General features: G+C 39.5%; 1 non-coding gene across 1 annotated transcript; it reads left to right on the plus strand.

The window, feature by feature from the left end:
* The first annotated feature begins 16,547 nt into the window (after positions 1–16,547).
* On the plus strand, positions 16,548–16,684 carry LOC122916591. Its single transcript, XR_006386235.1, has one exon. It is a non-coding gene; the product is annotated as a U4 spliceosomal RNA (small nuclear RNA).
* The last annotated feature ends 1,878 nt before the right edge of the window (positions 16,685–18,562 follow it).

The following is an 18,562-nucleotide window of genomic DNA, read 5'->3' on the forward strand; positions in this document are numbered from 1 at the left end:
CTGGAGATACAAATCTACTGGGGGAGGGGATACTTATAATTGTTAGGTTATTAGGACTAGAGTTAGAGAATTTGTAGTACTTCTAGAATTTTCATAGATCCCAGGTACTCTGAATGTTGGAAGTCGCATTCTCATTGTATGAAACATGACACAAAATACCATCATATAATAATATAACATTATGTTTTATGTATGTTTATTTAGGCTCTTGTTTTTGATTTTTATATATTTTAGTCTCTGTCTCTCTCCATACATACACTGAGTGCATATGGATATAATGTTTATATATATTACATCATACACATTGTATATAATACATAGTATCACATGTGTTATATAATACATTTCTTTATGTATATCATATATAGTTATAGACATAATGTATATCTCTATAATAAAGTTCCCTTCCATAAAACATTTTCAGAGAACTTAAAAAACTCATAGGCCCTAGAACCTATGTCTTTATGTCTAAAGGATAAAATAACCCTAAGTATTCAATATTGGTGATGAGATGTTTTAGGTCAGTTTAATCCTTGCTCCTTTATAGGAAACTGCTCTATACCTTGAAAGTTTTTGGATCTCCTCTTCATTCTTAATGCTTGAGATTTCATAATAATGTATCTAGGTTTGTACATTCCTTTTCTTTTACACTGGACTCTTAATGTATCATTTCAGTATGAATGCTTATGACCTTTATTTCTCTGGGAAATTCTCATATATTAAAACTTTGATATTTTCACTCCTTGTTTCTTTTTTTTTTTCTGGAAATTTAAATTGGGGCAGAATTGTATTAGTAGTTGCATGACCGTCCATTAAATAGATAGGCCATGGCCCCAATGTTATAAATGTAGGCTGCTCTAAGTAACATCTTTGCATATTGTTCTTTTGAAGTATTTCTTCAGGAATAATATTTATTAGGTCAAAGATTGGGAGGCTTTTATGTAGACTGGCTTGACACCTCTGGTATGAGAAGCCCTCTTTGAAGAGGGTCTTCTAAACTGAAGAAGCAAGTTTGGGGCCAGTGACTGATCACTGATGGAATTTGGGCCACAGAGACACAACAACAGAGGCTCTTCTGGAGAAGCAGACATGCTGTGGTCAGGGAAGTTAATGTGGACCATGGACACCTCTGAGGTTAACCTTTCTTCCCTACTCTACCTACTCTACCTATCTGGCAGGTGTATCTGATTCAGTGCCTGATTTAGGCCCTGAGACCTTAAGGGAAAGGCTTTGCCATGTTCTTCACTGTCTACTGGCTTTAACGGGAAGAGGTATTTGTTAAGTCTATTGATTGTGTTGTGCTCAGCCCCTCCCCAAATTCCTTGATCCATGAGAAATCTGTGGACAGCGGTGCCTCTGTAGCTGGGAAAACCCCACAGGCCCCATCCCAGCTCATTCCACTGCCTGGACTTGCAGGGCCAGAGTGTTGGCCTGCAGCCAGCATTTCCTTGGCTGTAGGGTGGTGCAGGGCTGCAATTCTTATCTGTTTTAATAAGGAAAGAGACAAATCACAGGGCTTATTTTGTAAGCTACAAAGGATCATTCAGTACAAAAACAAATGGCATTTTCTTAATGAACAATCATGGTGAGCTAGGGGTCTACATGACTTATGTAAAATGTTACTCTGTCCTTTGTTTGCTCTAGATGAGCAAGCTTGGGATGCCAGCAAGATATAAACATACACAGTGATACCCACCTACTAAAAGTCTGTCTCCTTGCCTGGTTTTGTAGTAGTATAACAACATCAGAACGTGGATATAAGCATCTCATGGCTTCCCGTTCAGCTCTGTCCCAAGGTTTGTGTCACTGTCTGAGATAACCGCTATTATAAGACTTTGAACAGATTTGCCATGCTTAGTGGTTTCGGGTCATTTAATCATGGGCAGATTTTCCACGCTTAGTAGTTTCAGGTCATTTAATCATCTATTCAGCTTTTCATTGTGTCTTTATTATGGTGGATAGAGGATGGCATCAGAAATACATTTGCCTTTGGGGCACCTGGGTGGCTCCGTTGGTTGAGTGTCTGACTCTTGATTTTGGCTCAGGTCATGATCTCAGGGTTGTGAGATTGAACCCTGCCCTGGGCTCCATAATGGAGGTGGAATCTTCCTGAGATTCTGTCTTTTCCTCTCCCCTTGCCCCCATCCCCACCCCCTTGCTTGTACTCTCCCTCTTTCTTGCTATAAAGAAGTATTTTTTTTTAAATAAATGTTTCCTTCATGTATCATCCTCATCACTGACATTTTGAGCTATTCATCTAGCATCGTTTAGCCTCAGTCCCTGCATCTATGAAGTTCTTTTTTTTTTTTTTTTTTGAGAAACATTATTGCTTTAATTTTGACATTTTATATTCACATGTCTTTTAATATTTTTTTCCCCAATTTATTTATTTTCAGAAAAACAGTATTCATTATTTTTTCACCACACCCAGTGCTCCATGCAAGCTGTGCCCTCTATAATACCCACCACCTGGTACCCCAACCTCCCACCCCCCCGCCACTTCAAACACCTCAGACTGTTTTTCAGAGTCCATAGTCTCTCATGGTTCAACTCCCCTTCCAATTTACCCAAATTCCCTACTCCTCTCTAACGCCCCTTGTCCTCCATGCTATTGGTTATGCTCCACAAATGAGTGAAACCATATGATAATTGACTCTCTCTGCTTGACTGATTTCACTCAGCATAATCTCTTCCAGTCCCGTCCATGTTGCTACAAAAGTTGGATATTCGTCCTTTCTGATGGAGGCATAATACTCCATAGTGTAAATGGACCACATCTTCCTTATCCACTCATCCGTTGAAGGGCATCTTGGTTCTTTCCATAGTTTGGCGACTGTGGCCATTGCTGCTATAAACATTGGGGTACAGATGGCCCTTCTTTTCACGACATCTGTATCTTTGGGGTAAATACCCAGGAGTGCAATTGCAGGGTCGTAGGGAAGCTCTATTTTTAATTTCTTGAGGAATCGCCACACTGTTCTCCAAAGAGGCTGCACCAACTTGCATTCCCACCAACAGTGTAAGAGGGTTCCCCTTTCTCCACATCCTCTCCAACACATGTTGTTTCCTGTTTTGTTAATTTTGGCCATTCTAACTGGTGTAAGGTGATATCTCAATGTGGTTTTATGGTGCTTGACTTGTAGTATTCATCTAACTGATGACCAAGAGAACCAGACATGCATATCACCTAGATGTTGGAATAACTGGAATTTAAAATAAATAGTATTAATATAGCAAAGGCTTTAATGCAAAAAAAAAAAAAATGAATGACCTACATGAACAGATGAGGAATTTCAGCAGAGTGTAGGACGCCTTCATGCTAGAAATCAAAAACATGGGAGCAGAGATAATAAAGTTTATTAGTGTACTTGACACAGTCAAGGAAAGAGGTAGTGAACTGGAAGATAGGTCAGTAGAAGTTATATAAAGGATGCAAGTGAAAATGGACATCATCAATGTCCATCATCAAAACTGGATGCAAGTGAAAATGGACATCATCAATGGCTGTTGAACAGTTTATCCAAATGAAAACACAAAGAGAAACAAGCCAAAAACAAACAAACAAACAAACAAAAAAGAATAGATTATCCAATATGTGTGGGATAATATTGTATTGTCTAAAATTTATGCAATGGATGAAATTAGAATCATGAAGAAGAAGACACTAATCCAGAAATTCAAGGCGCTCAGAGAATACCAAGTTGAATAAGTTAGGAAACCCATACTTATGTAGTATGTCTACTCATGCACACATATACACACTCACATACACACTTAAACCATAACATTTAAATTTTTGAAGTTCAAAGATTAAGAAAAAAACAAAACAAACACAAACACAACCACTCTTAACCTAGACAAGCACATCCAGTTCATTTCCCATCCCCCAAAATTCAATAATAAAGGATAGATACTTTTTCAGACAAACAAGAATTGAGAGAATCCATTATCAGCAAAACTGCACTAAAAGAAATGCTAAGAAGTTCTTCAGAGAGAAGAAATATAATAATCAGAAATTTGGATTACATGAAAAAGGATAATTGGCTGTCTAAAAGCAAGAAGGGGTAGCAATGCATTGTGTCTTCATACTATTTGTAAAAAAGTAAAATGTGTGACACCAATTGTTTAAAGAATGGAAAGGAGAAATTTGGAGTATAATTTTGTAAGATTATGAAGAAAACTAAAAGAAACTCTTCACACCCTTGTGGTAGGCAATGATTTCTTGGTGGGACAGAAAAATCACAAAATAATTTTTTTTTAATTTATAAAAAGGACTTCATCAAAATGAAAGGTTTTTTGCTCATTTGGGTTAACAAAATGAGATAAGCCACTGTCTGGGAGGAAAAAATTGGAAAAATACATGTTTAATAGAGGATATTCATACTATGTAAAGGACTCTCAACACTCAGGAATAAGGAAAACCACTCAATTTAAAAATGGGCAAAATATTTTAATAACCATTGCACCGAAGAAGATGTTAACAGTGAAAATAAAAGGCATGAAAAGTCCATTAATAATTAAAATGTAAATTAAAACCACAACCAGATACTGCTACATACTTATTAGAAAGGCTTTAGGAAAAGCTAATAACAGACATGTGTAGGTGAGGATGTAGAGCAAAAGGAATTCTCATACAAGGTTTGTGGGAACGCAAAATAGAGGCATCATTGGGGAATTTGGTAGCTTCTTATTAAGTTAAAAATACACTACCATAAGATCCGGGCGCCTGGGTGGCTCAGTGGGTTAAGCCGCTGCCTTCAGCTCAGGTCATGATCTCAGGGTCCTGGGATCGAGTCCCGCGTCAGGCTCTCTGCTCGGCGGGGAGCCTGCTTCCTCCTCTCTCTCTCTCTGCCTGCCTCTCTGCCTACTTGTGATCTCTGTCTGTCAAATAAATAAATAAAATCTTTAAAAAAAAATATGCTCTTGTTTGTTAAAAAATACACTACCATAAGATCCAATAATTCTCTATAAGAATGTTCATATTGACCTTATTCATAACTATCAGATACTAGAAATAAATACTGAAAACATCCTTCGGTCAGTGGAATAGATAAACAAACATCCATACAATGGAATACTATTGGTCAACAAAAAGAAACATACTGTGGATACACTCAGCATTATGGATGGACCTCAAATGCGTCATGCCAGACTTAAGCCAGGTTTGAAGTGCACAATTGTCAGGATAGAAATCAGGTCAGTGGTTAAGAGGGGCTAGGCTTGTAGGGAGAGTTTGTCTACAAAAAGATATGCATGGGGGTGTTTTGGGAGTGACAAAGCTGTCCCACATCTAGATTATGGTGCTGTTCCATGCTTGCATGTGTGCATTTGTCAAAACTTGCAAACTATACACTAAACAGGATAAATTATATGGTGTGTAAGTTATACCTCAGTTTTTAAAAAATGACTCCTGTCCAAGCATTTTGAGATTTTTATTGGTTATAGTCTTTGCTTAATTGATTTCTCGTGTAATTCCTGTAGTCAGAGAACATACTTGATGTGACTTCAGTTCTTTGGAATTTATTGACACTTTATGGCACGGCATCTGCTCCATTTTGGTGGATGTTCCATTTGCACTTCATATAAATGTGTATTTTGCATTTATTGGATGCAGAACAACAACAGGATATGCAAAAATGGCTAGTAGTTATCTTTGCTAGTAACCACAGACCCAAAATCTTGAAATCTGGAATCTTCACCTTACTGATTGACTGCATACTCTTCCATCTGTCTGATTCCTTAACAGTGGGTACCAGCTTTAGTAGGACTAGCTTAGATCAAGTTAGAAATTCAGGGGTGATTCTCTGTTTCTTTGCTGCTCTTTTCCACATTCCCATCTCCCTTCCCACTTCAGAACAAGATCCTGTAATATTGAAGTTCTTCTTCATCCAGTACATCGTGGAGAATGAAAATGTGATAAAGTAATGACGCCTGGCTTGTCTTAAACAGCAAAGACATTCACATTTTTTTTCCAATTTATTTATTTTCAGAAAAACAGTATTCATTATTTTTTCACCACACCCAGTGCTTCATGCAAGCTGTGCCCTCTATAATACCCACCACCTGGTACCCCAACCTCCCACCCCCCGCCACTTCAAACCCCTCAGATTGTTTTTCAGGGTCCATAGTCTCTCATGGTTCATCTCCCCTTCCAATTTACCCAAAACCACATACCCTCCCCAATGTCCATAACCCTACCCCCCTTCTCCCAACCCCCCTCCCCCCAGCAACCCACAGTTTGTTTCGTGAGATTAAGAGTCACTTATGGTTTGTCTCCCTCCCTATCCCATCTTGTTTCATGGATTCTTCTCCTACCCACTTAAGCCCCCATGTTGCATCACCACTTCCTCATATCAGGGAGATCATATGATAGTTGTCTTTCTCTGCTTGACTTATTTCGCTAAGCATGATACGCTCTAGTTCCATCCATGTTGTCGCAAATGGCAAGATTTCGTTTCTTTTGATGGCTGCATAGTATTCCATTGTGAATATATACCACATCTTCTTGATCCATTCATCTGTTGATGGACATCTAGGTTCTTTCCATAGTTTGGCTATTATGGACATTGCTGCTATAAACATTCGGGTGCACGTGCCCCTTTGGATCACTACGTTTGTATCTTTAGGGTAAATTCCCAGTAGTGCAATTGCTGGGTCATAGGGCAGTTCTATTTTCAACATTTTGAGGAACCTCCATGCTGTTTTCCAGAGTGGTTGCACCAGCTTGCATTCCCACCAACAGTGTAGGAGGGTTCCCCTTTCTCCGCATCCTCGCCAGCATCTGTCATTTCCTGACTTGTTGATTTTAGCCATTCTGACTGGTGTGAGGTGATATCTCATTGTGGTTTTGATTTGTATTTCCCTGATGCCGAGTGATATGGAGCACTTTTTCATGTGTCTGTTGGCCATCTGGATGTCTTCTTTGCAGAAACGTCTGTTTATGTCCTCTGCCCATTTCTTGATTGGATTATTTGTTCTTTGCATTTCTCTACACCAACAACAAGACAGAAGAAAGAGAAATTAAGGAGTCAATCCCATTTACAATTGCACCCCAAACCATAAGATACCTAGGAATAAACCTAACCAAAGAGGCTAAGAATCTATACTCAGAAAACTATAAAGTACTCATGAAAGAAATTGAGGAAGACACAAAGAAATGGAAAAATGTTCCATGCTCCTGGATTGGAAGAATAAATATTGTGAAAATGTCTATGCTACCTAAAGCAATCTACACATTCAGTGCAATTCCTATCAAAGTACCATCCATCTTTTTCAAAGAAATGGAACAAATAATTTTAAAATTTATATGGAACCAGAAAAGACCTCGAATAGCCAAAGGGATATTGAAAAACAAAGCCAAAGTTGGTGGCATCACAATTCCGGACTTCAAGCTTTATTACAAAGCTGTCATCATCAAGACAGCATGGTACTGGCACAAAAACAGACACATAGACCAATGGAACAGAATAGAGAGCCCAGAAATAGACCCTCAACTCTATGGTCAACTAATCTTCGACAAAGCAGGAAAGCATGTCCAATGGAAAAAAGACAGCCTCTTCAATAAATGGTGTTGGGAAATTTGGACATCCACGTGCAGAAAAATGAAATTGGACCATTTCCTTACACCACACACAAAAATAGATTCAAAATGGATTAAGGACCTCAATGTGAGAAAGGAATCCATCAAAATCCTTGAGGAGAACACAGGCAGCAACCTCTTCGACCTCAGCCGCAGCAACATCTTCCTAGGAACATCGCTAAAGGCAAGGGAAGCAAGGGCAAAAATGAACTTTTGGGATTTCATCAAAATCAAAAGCTTTTGCACAGCAAAGGAAACAGTTAACAAAACCAAAAGACAACTGACAGAATGGGAGAAGATATTTGCAAACGACATATCAGATAAAGGACTAGTGTCCAAAATCTATAAAGGACATTCACATTTAAACATGGTGCATAGAAATGGCAGCGGGAGAGATGGAAGATACCTTATTTAGTGATAGGTGCGTAGTTTGGGTTTGACTTACACTTACATCTCAGCCACACAATTTACACTGTGTCACCTGTAACAATTTACTGTCATACTGTGATTACAAGTGTTTTCCCTTGTAAAATGGAAATAATGATCCAATCTGAATTAAGGATCATGGTGAGAATCTTACAAGGTAACCCACATAGTACATCTACCTCTGTGCAGTGGAAATACTTATGATGGGCTCTGCTTACAGTCAGATTAGCTGGTATGAGGTTACAAGTGGATTTTGTTTGGCCAGGATGTTGGCTGAGCTTGAAGGTTGATGTGTCTGCTAGGAGGGATTAGGAACCATCTCATATGGCATGGTGTAAACCATAGGAAAGTGACCTCCCTCCCCATTCCCCCAACCCCCGTCTTGCCCCCCTAAAAAAGAGCTCATGCTATTTCCTCTTTGCTTGGGGTTGATTATTCATAAGTACTTGGCCAATTGAAAAACTTACACAGTGATATTTGGAGATGGGGCCAGTAGCAGCAGATACACTGTCTCCCTATCCCCCTCCAAGAGGTATTTCCCCATCCCCTAATCTGAGAGTATCTAAAAAAAAAGAAGGCTTCTTTTTTTTAATGAATAGAGACAAAGAGGAGATAATCCTAGAACCAAAATCCCCTTCAAATTATTCATGCATGTTTTATTTTATCTAAGCAAATATAATTTTAGCCCCGCCTGTTTGTAAGTCTGTGATAGGCCTTATCGCATGTTCCTGTCTTTTGGTGCCTGGAACCACATCAAAAGGTCCCTATGAGATTTTGATGATTTTTTTTCATTTTCTTTGGTTCACTGAAGCTTTACTAAAGTCTATGCCAGGTTTCCACAAGGAAGACTGACAGCCATACCTGCTAACACAGGTGATGGGAAGGGGACATGACCCATGGACAGAGTTGCTTCATCTTGAATTCAAAAAAAGGGATAGATACTAAGTGTCCAAGATTGTGTATTTTCTTGTCTGGGTTTCAATAAGCTGAATGAAAAAAAAAATCAGTGGATGAAGGAGCATTTATTAGATTTCTTCTGAATGTCAGTGTGCTGAGTAGAAAAGGCAAAAGAAGAATACAGACTCCAAAATCAGACTGTCCAGGCTTGAATCCCCTTTGGGTCATTAAATAGATGCTTGACTTAAATTCCCCATCTCTTCATTTTCTCCTCTATAAATTGTTGGTGGTAGGGAGGGGTGCTGGCAAGCTGGATTAGAGGACAGGGCTGGGTATCTCTCAGCACCTTGGGGCGGTGGGGTGGTTGATGGGCAAGAGGAGAGCTCTGGATGTCCTTGGGCCCTGAGGGTGTAGTGGGGAGAGATTTGATGACCACCACATCATCTACATTTTCTACACTTTCTACAGCCCAGAGCTTGGGGCCTGGAGTATCTAAAGGAAAAGCTGAATTTCATCTTCTTTTCAAAGCTTTCAAAAGCAGTCACTGGCTTTAAGAAAAGGAAAAAGAAAAAGAAAAAAAAAAAAAAACAAACTGGTAGTGGATATATTGTGAAGGTCCCAAGAGTTATTTTATGTAAAGTACGCAGAACAGTTCTTGGCACAGAGAAGTGTTTATTGTCATTCTGATTCATCCAGAATTGACAATGGCTCTATGAGGGAGGGGTAAGTTCTATCTATTTGACAAAAGAAGAAACTGAGTCTGAGAGAGCTAAAATGACTTACCCAAAGCCATGTGGTTAATCCATGAGCTGACTCTTGATGAGCTGACTCTTGAGTGAATTCAGTACCATTTCATTCTATGTCCTTATACGTCCCAGGACCTGCCTGGGAGCTAGCAGGTTGGAGGTCGCACAGAGTCTAGGAAGTATGCTCTCTGAGAGTGGGCTATAGTAGGACGAGACTACAACCTTCTGGATCCGATCCTAACTACTCTGGGGATCTTGGGCTGTCCTTTTTCTTCTTTGACTCAGTTTTCCTATCTGTTTACAAGGAATGAATGGCTGACATATATTAGGTATCCAAATCTCCTTTCCTTAGGACAGAGTTTGATTTTCTTCCTTCTTTCCTAGCCTGGGTTGGTTGGGAAGTCCTTCCACTCTGTGCCCTTCCTCAAAGCCACCAGGGCAGAATGTAAAGACAAGGAATACGCTAGTACTCTGCAAACCAAAAGTCTTTGAGATTGTGATACAGTGATTTGTAATACATACATGTATTTGGTCTTCAACCCACCTAAAACCCACAGAATTTCTTATGGTAAGAGTGATAAAGGTGTATCTGTTATGCTAATGAGGTGTCTTTTGCAAAGCCCTTAGGTAGCTAAAGGTTGGGGCTGGGAACCAGCCAGGTGATTAAAGGGTTGGAACTCTCAGCCCCTCCTGCTCTCCCAACCTCCAGGGAGGGGAGAGCCAGGTGAATTGGTTCCCAAAGGCCAATGATTTAATCAATCATGACTATGTAATGAGGTATCCATAAAAACCCAAGAGGCCAGGGTTTGGAGACCTGGGCTGGCAAACACATGGAGACATGGGGAAAGTAGTGCTCCTGGAGTGGGCGTGGAAGCTCTGCACTCCTTCCCCATACCTAGCCCTTTGCATCTCTTGCATCTGGCGGTTCCTGAGTTCTATCCTTTTATAATTAACTGGTGATCTGGTAAGTAAAGTGTTTTTCTGAGTTCATGAGCCACTCTAGCAAATTTATCAGACTTGGGAACCTCCGATTTACAGCCCGTTGGTCAGAAGCAACAGGCGATTGACCTTGGGTTGCAAATAGCATCTGCAGTGCATGGAGAGGGGAGCAGTCCTGCGGGAGGTGATCCTTAACATGTGGAGTCTGATGCTGTCTCCAGGTAAAGAGAGTCAGAACTGAATAAAATTGTAGGGCACCCAGCTGGTGTCTGGAGACTTGCTTGTGGGTGGGGGACTCCCCCCCCCATGTTGGAATTGGTCCCAGAATACAAAGGACAGTAAAAATTGGTCATTTAGTCTGCTCCTAGAGATCGGGGCATCTCTCAAAGGAGCTTTATGTAGCAACTTGATAGAACTTAGAGTCTCCAATCCATCCACCCTGGCTTCATTACTATACCTCTTTCTAACTTTGTCTCTATGATCCAACAAACTACTCTCTTGATTCAACCCAAACCCAGCTAATTAGCTTGAATTTATTAGCTAATTTTCTTAAGGGAGATTAATGGATTATTTACCTCTGGCAGGTCCTATGAACCCAGCTGCTGAGATAAAACAGGTGTGTGTTTTAGGTATATGTATGTGTGTGCATGCCTGTATACCTGCAAGATTCTGATTACATTCTTCCAAAGTTACAAGCTAAAACCAAGGTCTGCCTTTTTTTCCCCTTGCCCTCAATGAAAGCATCAGATTTCCTTCCTTTGCCAACCAGCAATCACATTTCCGGGTGAAAAATAAAAATCAGGTTCCATTACAGAAGGGAAATCGTTAGCATGTGCTAAAATTTGGATGTTTCCATTTCAGTAGAACTAATGATTTTCAGGTGCTAATGATATAACCTAGAGAAAGCTATTCACCTTTCCTGCTAGAGACATAAGGTTGTATCTTGGGCCTTTGTAGATAGAAGGTTGGGCCTTCAAGCCCTTCAAGGGACAAGGGTAGTGCTTGGAAAAGGAACACTGTACTGAAATTGGGTGATCTGAATTTTCAGTATGAATTTAATTAGCTATGCCACATTGACCAAGCCTTTTATGTCTAGGATGACCACATAATTTACCGCCCTAACCATGGCGCTTTCAAGAATAAAAGATGGTTCCATTAACATCTGCACCAGGAAAAATGGGCATAAAATTATGAGTGACCATCCATCATGACCTAGTATGTATACAAACACTACATGTAACGTGCTGCCACCCTGCCCATACCTTCATATAGCCCAAGGATCTGACTTGAAATTGTAAAGCCAGGAAAGCTAAACCCATGGAGATTTTGTAAAGCTGTCTAAGTGCTAAGTGTTCTGTACAAGGGTAGCAGATGAGTTTTAATACCAGGACGTTTACAGCCCACGTTTGCTCATGAAATTTCCAAGTAAAGTTAGGCACCCAGAGTGGTCACGTTTCCTCTGAGACTTTTGGAATGTTGGCAGCCAGACCCAAGCAATTTCTATATGTCATTTCCTTGATCTTTGGTGGGTGGAAGAGGGGTTGGTATTGAGCAGAGGAACGTAGGAGACCATCAGAAATTTCCTGGTCTGAAAATGGAAGGCCCCACTTGGGTTTATGCTGCCCCAAGCTGCATTTTAGGCTTGCCGTGCAAGGCAGTTCCCCGGGGACCAGGAGTCTTATGTTACTGGAGTTCAACAGGCAGGGCAGGAAAATCAATACCCTACTGCTAAAAGTTGAGAGTTTATTCAACTGAAAATTTAAGAAAATAAATAGAGTAAAGTTTTGGCTTTTCCTGTGGGCCTCCAAGGTGATTGGGGACAGGCTCCATTCTTTGGGGTTCAGCTTATTTTATAGGGTCTTGGCTTCAGGAGTGTGGATGGGCCAGAAACACAAAACCACTGGAAACAAAGATTTCTGAGGAAATCAGAGTCACAGACTCATGGAGGCTGGGCCTTTACCTTACCTCATTTAACCCCTTTAATTTACGGATGAGAAAGCTAAGGCCCTAGGTAGGGTCCAGGAGCCCCAGTCTGTGACTATAATGGTCTAGATATCAAGGTATGCTGGATCTCAGGGATGTTCTCCAACAACATATTTGAAGCAACAGTACCTGCCCCACCCCCGTCTTGTTCCTTCGTGTTGTTTGTAGAATTAGTCATAAGTCTCTTTATTGGGTATTAATGAGAGGCATTCTGGAACTTCTGTTGGAACTGATAATGCACTTCATTTTCCTTTGGGGTATTTGAGAGACTAAATGTGAGTGGGGAGGTGATGACAACCATCTTACCATCAATAAAACACTAACAGAAAGGAAAGCTGAGACCAAAGAGGGAGGGGAGAGAGACTAGAATGCTGCCATAATGCTTGAGTTCATTGCTATGGCCATGTGCAAGTCACTAATTGTAAAATATTTGGTGTAATCAGGAATCACATTCCCTTTCCAGTTCAATCCATTTTGGGCTGGGTTTTCTGTAACATACCAAAAGAAACCTGCTGACACAGATGTGAAACAGGTGATTGCCTAAGGTCACATAGTAAATAAAATGTCCAGTGTTTAAGAGCTTTTTTTCTCAAGTAGAATTATTCTCCTGATATACTTCCATCTAGCCTCAGGAATGAATATACAAATAGCCCATGAGCTTACCCAAACACTGCCTGCACTGATGTCAGCTGGAGTATACACTAGGCAGAAGGTACTTCCCCCAAATAATAGTCCTCCCTTCCTTTTGAATCAACATTAAGATTATTTAATAATTAAAGCTGTTCAATAACATGAAAATATCTTGTGATTAGTTTTGGTTAAGAGGAAACCCTTAATTAGATGGAAAAAGATTTTTATAATATTCCAAATCTCTTCCCACTCTTCTACCTTCTTATTTTGAATTATAAGAATTCAGTCATAGGTATTTCAGTCAGGGCTAATAGGTAATTTGAGGTGAGGATATGACGCCTGGGCAGGCCAATAGGAAAACAGTGTAGGTAAGACAGAACCTTCATCTGTGACCTAGCCCACAGTCAGATTTTATAAATGGTTCAATTGTTTGTGAAGGTAAAGTATATTCTTTTTAAATATTTATTTATTTGCCAGAGAGATTGAAAGTAGGCAGAGAGGCAGGCAGAGGGAGAGGGGGAAGCAGGCTCCCTGCTGAGCAGAGAACCTGATGATGCAGAGCTCAATCCCAGGACCCTGAGATCATGACTGGAGCCTAAAGCAGAGACTTAACCCACTGAGCCACCTAGGTGCCCAAGGAAAGTATATTCTTGAACTATTGTGTATAATGCTCTCTGTATGTACATTTGATTCTTCTATATCTTTTATCATTATTTGGTTTCCTTCAAATGATTAAATTTAGTTGGGATCTTTTGCATATTTCATGGAATACGACTACTTTTATATCATGAGTATTTTATTTCCCTGAAATTTCTAATTATTCAATGGAAAACACAGTGATCCTAGGTGAATTTTTAACCCTCCCACTCCACCCCTACTCCTGCCATTATATTACCAGGGATATTGGTCTGATTAGGCTTTTAAAATTTTCTTTTTCTTTTATCCCCTCCATGACTTTTAAAATTTTCTTGAACATATTCTGGTAATCAATATTTTTCAAGAAAAATACTCTTTTCTTGAACATTAAAATTTGTTTACATCTAGGGATACATGAGATTCTTATGATTTACTTAATCTAATATCTGAGATTATATACCTTGTCAATTTTATTTCATATATTTGCACTGTTTTCTTCTCTTTCTCTCTCTCTCAGGTTGGGGATATATGCATTTGGTTTGTTTGCTTTGTTTTCATTTTAATTCATTAGTGTTCAGTTTTAGGTGTATTTATTTATTTATTTATTTACTTTATTTTAAGTAAGTTCTATGCCCAACCTGGGGCTTGAATCTATGATCAGAGATCAAACCACCCATATATATATATATATATATATATATATATATATATATATTTTTTTTTTACTTAAATACCTACACCATGCATTTTCATTCTTTTTTTTTTTTGTTCAGTAAAACCACACATAGATGTGATTTCACCTGATAGGATAGTTTTGGCTGTAGACCATAACCTTGAATTAGCACTGCCCTCTCTTATCATTTTCCAGTGTTTGCCTTCTCTTTCTTCAAAGAGTTATTTTCTATTTTAATGTCACAATGTTTAAATTCTCATTGTACCAAAGAGAATCTTTATATTATAGTGTGATCAGAAAAATCTGACATGACTTTTGGACAACTTACTTAAAAAGTAGATTGGACTCAAATTTATCAAAATGTTATAATTTTCTGGTACCTTATGTATATCCCCAAATCATCTTCATCTAAAGAAGTATTCTTGCTCTCTCAATACAAGCCTCTCAGCCTCTGTTTCTGTGTCTTTTCTTATGCTGGTGAATATCTCCAAGAATCTGGTCTCTATCTCTTCCCACTGAAATCTACCCATCTGTTTCGGTCAATATAAAATGGAGTTTTCTTCAATTCTTTCCTGATTATGCCAGTTGAATAAAATCTCACGTCTGAGTCATTTCTTAGTTACTAAATCCGATCATGATACCTACTTTTTTTTTATTGTACACATTTTGACTTGGTGAATTTAAGTCTTCGTGCGGGCAGCATAAAATACAATAGAGTGGGAGGTGTTAAGTAATAGGCCCTCAGGTATTTGAAGAGGCAGATTCAAGAGAGTTCAGATTCCAAAATAGAATATCTTTGTTCCTAAATGGGAATAACTTCCCTGCAATGTAATGCTTGGGGTGTAGACCCTGGACTAGGTGGATTTTGCCAGTTAAAACAGATTAATGCAAAATTGTTCACACAAGTGGAAACCGTTGCTGTTAATAGTGAACAGGACTACTGGTCAAAGAGAAATTGAAGCCACCTGCACCAAGTTACCCTTTCACCTCTGCCTCTGTCTCTTTCTGGGTCTAGAAAACTCCTCCTGTGTCTCTGTTTCCCCTACCAGTAAACCTTCCCCTGGGACAGTCAATTCTGAAGGCAATTTTCCAAGACCATTTGCAGAATTGGCCGGGGCTTCAGCTGCAACATGAAAAAGGCATTTATTCTGGAACCTCAAAATGGAGTTTGGAGGAGACATTGCTGAACTTGTTTCAGAAATAGTTTCTATATGCATCAGTTTTATTGCTTCAGGTATAAATGTTAAACCTAATAGTTCGGCTAAAACAATGTGTGTTTGTGTGTATGCATGTGCAGACTCTGAGTTGGGTGTTGTTTTCATAAGTTTTTGCAGATATTTTGACACTTCCATATACAAGCTAGCAGTTTAGTGTTATGTCCTGAGTCACACATCTGTAAAAGCAGCTATTTGTGTTCTCAGGCTGGATCGTGTGCCAAAATCATAATGCCTTGCATTCTTGAACCTTACAGTGCAATAAAATATTGAACTATACTGTGAAAATATCTAGAAGAAAATCTGGTTTTATTCTGTATGTGTGTATACCAAGTTTAGCAACCATATATTTGAATTTTTGGGTCAACTTTTGATAAGTTTAGATAATGTTTATTGAGACAAAGGAGAATAATAAGCAAGTTTAGACTAGGTTAAGAAGAGTCTTACCTACCACTCTTAAGATGTTAGGGCTTACACTTATGACACAGTAGACCTAATCTCATAGGGTGACCATATCATGTACTGTCCAAACTAGGACACTTGAGAGTAAAAGAAGTTATGGCCACCTGAGGACTATAAGTGTAAACCCATCTGTCTTAGGCTAAAAAATGACGTGTGATCACCTCCTATTGTGAGCAATAAGGGAAATAAATATTATTTCTGGATACATCTACCTTCTGGCCATATATTTGCTGTACCCCATGGAAGTTTGAATTCTAGGCTTGAAATGACAAATATGTAGCTCTGATGATAATATCTCCCTTTCTTGTATACATAGCATGCATTTCATATCATATTCTTTCACATTGATCTCTGGGTTGGTAAGCTTTGCGCAGTGGCAGTATCGTAGCCAATGAGGTTTATCCGAGGCGCGATTATTGCTAATTGATCTCTGGGTTGGTATCAGACTCTTTTTCAACCTAGCTCTCCAACTAACCCATAATTTTATTGGGCTTAGCCCTGAAGATTGAACTTGATATACTGAATTTACTATGGTGTATGATGGCTAGGATTTGTTGTTGTTGTTGTTGTTGGCAAATGTTAAGATTGACAGAGTCTCTCTCTCTCTCTCTCTCTCTTTTTTTTTTTTTTTTTTGTAATTAGAGCTGGATGAACCCCAGAGTGTCCGACGTGGTTCAGTCAGCTCAGCCACAACTCCCCATTCTGGTAACCAGCATGTATGTCAACAAGGAGGGTTACAGCAAGAAACTCAGCAGTGGGGCAAAGGATCAAAAGCAAAATGGGAACCAGATTACAGTTTATTTAAAGCTAAGCAAATGCTTGAAACTTCTCCCCTCTTACAATGCAGAATTTCTTTTTACAAAGATGGAATTTACAAACTTTCCTCAGGCTGGCAGGCATAAGTGGGGCCTCCTGCTTTCCCCTGCTAAATCCTAAATGGCTAAACATCCATGTTTGTGCTAGTCTTACCCAATCACAGGCAAAGCAGAGAATTGGGCATGGTAACATAGCGCCTCTGACGTGTGTTGACCACATAGAAGGTATAAAGATGAAGATTTTTCCTGCCCTTGACTCTTTAAGGCACTGTATCACTACCTTTTGGAAAACAAGGCCTAAAGAGTATTGTGGGCTCTGAGCATGCAGTTAGAGGGTCTTCTTCTTATTGGGGGTGGAGGAGTGATAGTATAGGGTAGAGAAAGGACAGATTTCAGATGAATGTTTCCCAACCCCATAGGTAAAATTATGAATATGAAGAGTAAAGTGTGTCTCTCTTATCCAAGAAAGATATTAACTTTATTCTAAGTCCAGGAAGATGTTGGGACTGTGATTGCTGATAAATGTGCCAAAGGACCAATATTGCCTCAGGATCTAAAGAATACAGTCTTCTGGTGTTGGGACATTACTGACCCCTCCAAAGTATTAGGAGGAGAAGATTTTGGGATAATCAGGTAGACTTTGTATGAAAAAAAAAATTGCAAATATGGTGTATTTGCCGATCACAAAGATCCCCTTGGTCTTCATTAATGTGGGATTAAAACAATCTTGTCTGAATTTTAATTATGTACCAGAATGTTTCTCCTCTACACAATAAAAGGATGACACTTCTGAAACTTGGTAAAAGGGCTTCTCTGAAAATAATAGAACTTTCAATAAGCTCTGCTCACCATCATGACCAAGAAGAGAAGTACCACCCCCAGTCAGGTTATCCCATACTCAGTAGGAAGGGATGCGATTCCTACCCGCATATGCCCTTGTGGCCCCTCATATTGATATTCTGAGACTTCCCAGATCTCGATCAGTTCATCACACTGCTTTCTTTGACACTGGTCTGCTGAACCAGAATTGGTAAACAATTGAATGTAGCCAAAGAATTTGAATGCCACTGGGCCATCACCACAATAAAGATCCCCTTCCTCATGAGCCTTCAGTGCGGTCCAATTAACTTTTTCTCCTGTCCTCAGGGACTTTGTCCTTCCCTAAACTCAGCCCCAAAGTCATCTCACTGTGCCCCCACCCACTTTTCAGCAAGACTTACACCAGGGATGGAGTGTGGGTTTCATTTAATTGTGATCTGTTGGTACTAGTTATATAAAATAATAAAGTAAGAAAATCCTGTAGCTTTATCTGGCCTCAATGTGAAAGTGCATACCAATTGATGAGAAAAGTCTGATTGGAGTCCCACGTGGAGACAAGGAGTGATGTCGTGAGTGCCAAGTTTTTGCCACCCAAAGCCTGGGCTCTTCCAGTGACTCCCATCTCCCCATCATGAGGAGTTCTGGCATAAACAAACTGGGGTGATGCATTGAGTCTACTGAAATTTGAAGGACACAGGCAGCCAAGAATTCTGGGCTAGTGTTTTATAGGGATTACTCCCCTA

This window comes from Neovison vison, chromosome 8 (assembly GCF_020171115.1).
Source record: "Neovison vison isolate M4711 chromosome 8, ASM_NN_V1, whole genome shotgun sequence".
Classification (NCBI taxonomy): domain Eukaryota; kingdom Metazoa; phylum Chordata; class Mammalia; order Carnivora; family Mustelidae; genus Neogale; species Neogale vison.